Genomic DNA, 6,701 nt, shown 5'->3' on the forward strand with positions numbered 1-6,701 from the left:
GGCGTCCAGGATTTCCAGGTTTATGGATCTTGGGTAGCAGATAGAATATCCCTGGTTGGGATTCTAGGGGTGTGTCTGTGCAGATTTGTTCCTGTGCTTTTTCAGGGAGTTTCTTGAGCAGATAATGTAGTTTCTTTTGGTAACCCTCAGTGGGATTAGAGGGTAATGGCCTGTAGAATGTGGAGTTAGAGAGCTGCCTAGCAGCCTCTCATTCATATTCCAACCTATTCATGATGATGACAGCACCTCCTTTGTCAGCCTTTTTTATTATGATGTCAGAGTTTTTCCTGAGGCTGTTGATGGTGTTGCGTTCTGCACGGCTGAGGTTATGATGCAAGTGATGCTGCTTTTCCACATTTCAGCCCGTGCACGTCGGTGGAAGCACTCTATGTAGAAGTCTAGTCTGTTGTTTCAACCTTCAGGAGGAGTCCACACAGAATCCTTCTTTTTGTAGTGTTGGTAGGAAGGTTTCTGTGGATTAGTGTGCTGTTCAGAGGTGTGTTGGAAATATTGCTTGAGTCAGAGACATTGAAAGTAGGATTCCAGATCACCACAGAACTATATCATGTTTGTGAGGGTGGAGGGGCAGAAGGAGAGGCCCTGAGATAGGACAGACTCTTCTGCCAGGCTAAGAGTATAGCTGGATAGATTAACAATATTGTTGGATGAGTTAAGCGAACCACTGTTGTGGCCCCATGGCATGTAGTAGTTTAGATAGTTTAGTGTCCTTTTTCCTTTGTAGAGAAGCAAAGTGTGTGTTGTAAATGGCTTGTCTAGTTTTTGTAAAGTCCAGCCACGAGGAAGTTTGTGTGGAAGGTTGGCTTTTTATGAAAGTATCCAGTTTTGAGAGCTCATTCTTAAACTTCCCTGTTTGCTGTATAGGATGTTGATCAGGTGGTTCCACAGTTTCTTTGAGAGTGTGTGGCACAATCTCTCAGTATAGTCTGTGTGGTATGTAGATTGTAATGGATTTTTTGCCTTCAGTCCTTTTGGTATGATGTCCATCTGTTTGCATTCGGAAAGGAAGATGATGTCTGTCTGTATCTGTATGAGTTTTTTCATGAAGTTGATGGATTTCCACTTCATACTACTAAATTCAGTCCCTTGCATGGTGACAGGATTCAGAGTGGTAGCCATGTTAGTCTGTATCAGCAAAAAGAACGAGGAGTACTTGTGACACCTTAGAGACTAACAAATTTATTTGGACATAAGCTTTCATGGACTAAAACACATTTCATCAGATGCATGCAGTGGAAAATATAGTAGGAAGAGCCATAGTGTGAACCCTGAACCTGTGCTGTGGGAATGTGGATTGGCAAACCGTTCCCACACTCATATCCTCCCTGAAGCAGATGAGAGGTCAGAGAGGGGCCAGGAGTTGTCAGGTCTTGGCTACACTCTCTCCAGAGTAGCTGGGCCAGTGCCTAATTGTGGTGGTGGGGGTAGTACTCGATGTTACCAAAGATCATGGTTTTATTGAGATTCTCACAGAATTTGGTGTTTGGTTCAAAGCTCCAGGCCCTGAGGTCATGTGAATACCCCTGAAACTCAGCTTTTGTGGAAAAGAAAAGCTAAGTTCCTAGTTCTCATGTTGGCAGAGAGAAGCCTGAAAACATGACCCTTGTAGGTTCAAGAGCCAGAAGGTAAATAAACAGGCGATTAGGGATTAATAACACAATTTTTTGTTATAAACTGGGGACACATCAGTTGTAAGTAACAGAGAAGGAGAAGGACCTCAGAGTATTAGTTGATCACAGGATGACTATGTGCTGCCAATGTGCTATGGCTGTGAAAAAAGCTAATGCAGTCTTGGGATGCATCAGGCGACGTATTTCCAGTAGAGATAAGGAGGTGTTAGTACCATTATACAAGGCACTGGTGAGACCTCATCTGGAATATTGTGTGCGGTTCTGGTCTCCCTTGTTTAAGAAGGATGAATTCAAACTGGAACAGGTACAGAGAAGGGCAACTAGGATGATCCGAGGAATGGAAAACCTGTCATATGAAAGGATACTCAAAGAGCTTGGCTTGTTTAGCCTAACCAAAAGAAGGCTGAGGGGAGATATGATTGCTCTCTACAAATATATCAGAGGAATAAATACCAGGGAGGGAGAGGAATTATTTAAGATCAGTACCAATGTGGACACAAGAACAAATGGATATAAACTGGCATCAGGAAGTTTAGACTTGAAATTAGTGACACCTGGAGCATGGGCCTGCATTCCTGACTATCTTGGCCAATAGCCATTGATGGACTTATTCTCTATGAACTTATCTAGTTCTTTTTTTAACTCTGTAATGGGGTGTCCATCCTACACAGTATTGGAAGGGGTTAAGATGGCCATACAGGCCAATTAACTCCCCAGGCTGCACTTAGAGGAGGAGCCAATTAATTGCATGCAGGCTCACGTGTGCAGGAACAGGTAGGGCCTTAAAGCCAGGAAGTTAGCTACAGAACAGGGGGCTACAGTAAAACAGGCTGCAGCCACTGCCTGAGTAGAGGGAGTTGGGAGACTGGCAAATACAGAGAGAGGAGAAGCCCAGATAAATAAGTAGGAAGAAGCCCAGGGATACAGCAGCAAGGGATAGGATCATGCAGAGACCTTGGCTGCTTGTTCCAGGGTCTCTGGGCTGGAACCCAGTGTAGAGTGGGGGTGCAGGTTCCCCTACCAGAAAATGGGAAGTTGGCAAGGGCATTGGATACACCAGCTGAAGAAGTCCCAGTGTTTTGAATCTCCCCTCATATGGAAGCTGTCCCTAATCTCTGCACCTTTTCCAATTCTAATCTATCTTGATGAGGTGACCAGAACTGCATGCAGTATTTAAGGTGTGAGCGTACCATGGATTTATATAGTGGCATTATATTTTCTGTCTTATTACCTATCCCTTTCTTAATGGTTCCTAACATTGTTAGCTTTTTTGACTGCCACCGCTGCATAGGGAGTGAATGTTTTCAGGGAACTGTCCACGATAACTCCAAGATCTCTTTCTTGAGTGCAGGGCCATTGATAGCTGCAGGCCAGCTTCTGAGATACTACTCAGTGTGAATAAGTGTATAACTCCACGAGTAGCCCCAGTGGGTCAAGTGACTCGGGCTCATGCTACAGAGCTAGAAGTAGCAGTGTAGACAGGTCAAGCTCAGTTGGCCCAGGCTCTGAGACTGGCTGCCACAGATTTTTCTTTTGCAGTGTAGACATACTCACGGTGACTCAGACTACATGGAGTAACAGGAAGTGTGACTACACATCCCTCCCTGGAGTAGGTGAGTGGGGATCTAGTAGGATGGGCAAATAATGGGTGGAGCTAGCGTTCAAACCCCCCCCCCACACACACACACACATATGCCAGCAGGAGCAGCTAAGGCCTTCCAGTGAGTAGGGACAGAATCTCGCTACTGGTATAGCCTAGCAGTAAATTACTGCCCTAGGCAGCCAACGGGAGCAGGGAGAGAATGGTGGGTCACTGAGCCACAGATCTGTCCCTGTGGTGCTCCCAGGGCAGTATAGCAATGCATACAGTGATAAAACGTGGCCCAGTGAGACCAGTTCTGCAGTCAGGTGCTACTCAGTGTGAGTATGGGTATGGGAATCTGCCCATTGATACAACATGAGAGAAAGAGAGCGAAAGAAAGGTCTGTCAACACTCTTTGGACTCAGTGATGAGGGAAAGTGAGGCAGTGACTTGAGCAGCCCTGTTTTATGAACGCTTTCCCTTGTAGAAAACTTGTTGGTGAACATCATTACTAGAGTTGCTTGGAGCTAGGGAAAAAGAAATCATTTTTGAAGTGCCTGTTCAGATATATATATTTTTCTTATGCAAGGGAAATGGAAAAGGAGTGTGTGTGAGGGGGGAACCCCTCCTTGCATTAGCAGCTGCTTCTGTCTCGAGGCACTGTGGAGATGATACCTCATCCCATCCATTCAGTAACCCATTATCATTTCCCCTCCTTCCCATTATTCCCCTTCAACCTTATCAGACGCAAGCATCGCCTCAGACGCTCCAACTGGAGTCTTGTAATTGTCCCTGGTTAGAGCTTGATAGCACCTTGAACCGCCAGAGCAATCTCTGCTTTCAAAAAAAAAAAAAAGGTCTCTACAAGGAGACAAGACGATGAGAGAATTTGCCTGTGGCTACGTGGGCTATTTAATAGCTAAGTCTCTCTCTCACTCGCACACAGATAAATGGGAAGTTTTTTTATTTATCCCCAGCCTTTTTAGACTGCCTGTTAGGCAGTGATCACACCAGTTATTACAGGGCTTGTATTATGATCATTTCCTTAGGGCCTATGGCAGAGAGGGAGGGGTCCAGGACAGCCAGGTGGAGCAGTGGAAGGGGAGGGGAAGGAAAGTGTAAGAAGGGGTGGGGGTGGCTTCAGGGAGAAACAGAATGTCGAGAATGTTTTGTTGGACACATCAGTGGGGGACAGGAACCTGGAGTCCAACACACAGTTGCCCCCTTCTTGTGCAAATTGAGTGTGAAAAGCTCCTGACTCAGATGAGTCATGCCTTATGCCCATTTTGCCCAGGCCTGCATGACAGCGCAAGACACAAGGCAGGACCAGAGAGTAGAATGGAAATCAATGAAGAGGATCTCAGTGTAGTGCCACATGTTCATCCATGACAAAGAAGGGTGTAGATTCATAGTCACTAAGACAGGCTTGGCTCATGGGCCATGTAGCCAATAAAAACAAGAAACTGGGGAAAAGGAGACTGTAGCTGGGGTAAAATCCTGGCCTTGTTGAAATCAATGGCAAAACTCCCACTGACTTCAGTGGGGTCAGGATTTCACCCCTGGGATGGGAACCAACAGGTCCACACTCATCAGCTTGCAATTCCTGTGTTGTGTTTCAGTAGAATGTCATGGCCCTTCGGATGTCTGCGGGTCAGCAGCACTGCAGACAATCCCCTGATGAACCAAGCCTCATTCATGGCACAGTTTCACTGCAGTTTTTACTATGTAGCTGACTTTAACACACACAGGTTCAGAATGGCCTATTTTCCTTTAGAAGACTGGGAGATAGCTGTTAAGAACCACTGCTGTAGTTGAAACATTACTGTCCATGTGTGCCTTCATGTTCAGATCTTCCTACCAGGGTCAAATCAAAGCAGTACATCAGAGCATTGAAAGCCACTTCTGCCTAAGCGCTATCAAATATCACCACTATGTCCCAGCAGTTTTGGTATTAGACCTGTTCCAATAAAGTCACACACTTTTTTTTTCTAATGGGAAATGTGCATTTTCCCGCACTCTGCTCTTACTCAAAAACATCTGAACCAGGGACTCCACACTTTAGACCTGTGAAAGGAAGAAGGGTAGCAGTAAAAGTCCATGGAGTACAGTGATTTTAGAAGCTTCCATTGTTGAGCGCCTGACTTGAGACACCTTAAAAGGGCCTGAGTTTTACTGGGGAGGCGCTCATCACTTTCTGAAAATCAGCCCCCTTGAAGGTGTCTTAAGCAGGGAATAACAAAAATTGAGGCACCTAAAGTCACCAATCATTCCTGACAATTCAAGGTATGAGCTTTTCTATAAAAGTAACAATATCAGCTACCTATTTATCTTCTCGTCTCCTCCTGATCCTCAGGTTCCTGCTCAAAATTAGAGTCTCCACATTTTCCAGTCTCCTGTTTCCAATTAAATTGGTTTTAATTTCATTTGATAATTTAATTTCATTTGATAATGTCTTTCAGTTATTTGCTGGCCCAACTTTTAGGTTTTAGCTGTGATAGTTTCCATGAGCTCTCCTATGTCATCCAGCCTTTCTTTTCTAGTCCTGGTAGCTGGGAGAAAACATCTTGATGCTTTTTTTTTTTTTAAAGAAGACATAGGAAAGATTAAAAATTGATTTGTGCTATGTTTTCTTACTTTATGTTGTGTGTCTGGAAGGTCTAAAGGGTTATTCATTCAGTTAAGGCTTCTTTTCCTACTTGCATTTACATTAAAAGTTCAGAGGTTTTTTAAAATCTGTTTTTTTTCAGGAAGACTCTGGATGACTAGAGATCCAGAAGCATGATGTCATCAGAAATACTATGCAACTGAAATCTGGCTGAATAAGGGAGATTTTGTTTGCCATTTCTAACAATAATTTAGTTCACATGCTTGAGAAACACTTGGGTTAATGGGTGTATTTGCTAAAGATTCAATACCCAGCACCTCTTCAGTCATCAGGGCTAAGAATACTCAGAAGTCACATGGTTCTGACTTGACATTCCCAAGTCCTGATATTTCAAAGAGGAGAAAAAATAAGAATTTATAAAACAAAACCCACCACCTTTTCTGGTTATTTCTGCTGTGGTTAATTTCAGCTCTGAATGTCCCCAAACTAGCAAACAATGAATAATTCTATATCCTCCTGTTAGCTATTCAGTTTTTGTAGACCTAAGAGACCTGTGTGAGTACCTTTTGGGCTTGTGGTTCAGCTCCACTTGCCCCACCTCTATCACTATCAGCACACTAGTCTATGTCCCTGCTCAGTTACAGGGAGACAACAGCCAACCGCTGGATCCAGCTGACTTTCCACTTTCAGATTCAAGTGGCACTGTGGGGTTATACCTACCCTGGGGTACGTTGCAGTATTGTGCAATGCTTGCATGCAGGAATTTCCCCTTACCTCCCATTCTGATAACTTAGCAATTCCGGCACAATAGAGAGAATGTAAATGCCATGGTGGCTTTTACATTTAAACGATCAGATCAGAGGAG

General features: G+C 44.2%; 1 long non-coding RNA gene across 1 annotated transcript; it reads left to right on the forward strand.

Moving 5' to 3' along the window:
• Nucleotides 1–351: 351 nt before the first annotated feature.
• LOC120372291 lies at nucleotides 352–6,185 on the forward strand. Its single transcript, XR_005584837.1, has 3 exons — nucleotides 352–496; nucleotides 3,189–3,262; nucleotides 5,979–6,185. It is a non-coding gene; the product is annotated as an uncharacterized LOC120372291 (long non-coding RNA).
• Nucleotides 6,186–6,701: the final 516 nt, after the last annotated feature.

This window comes from Mauremys reevesii, linkage group 9 (genome assembly GCF_016161935.1).
Source record: "Mauremys reevesii isolate NIE-2019 linkage group 9, ASM1616193v1, whole genome shotgun sequence".
NCBI lineage: Eukaryota > Metazoa > Chordata > Testudines > Geoemydidae > Mauremys > Mauremys reevesii.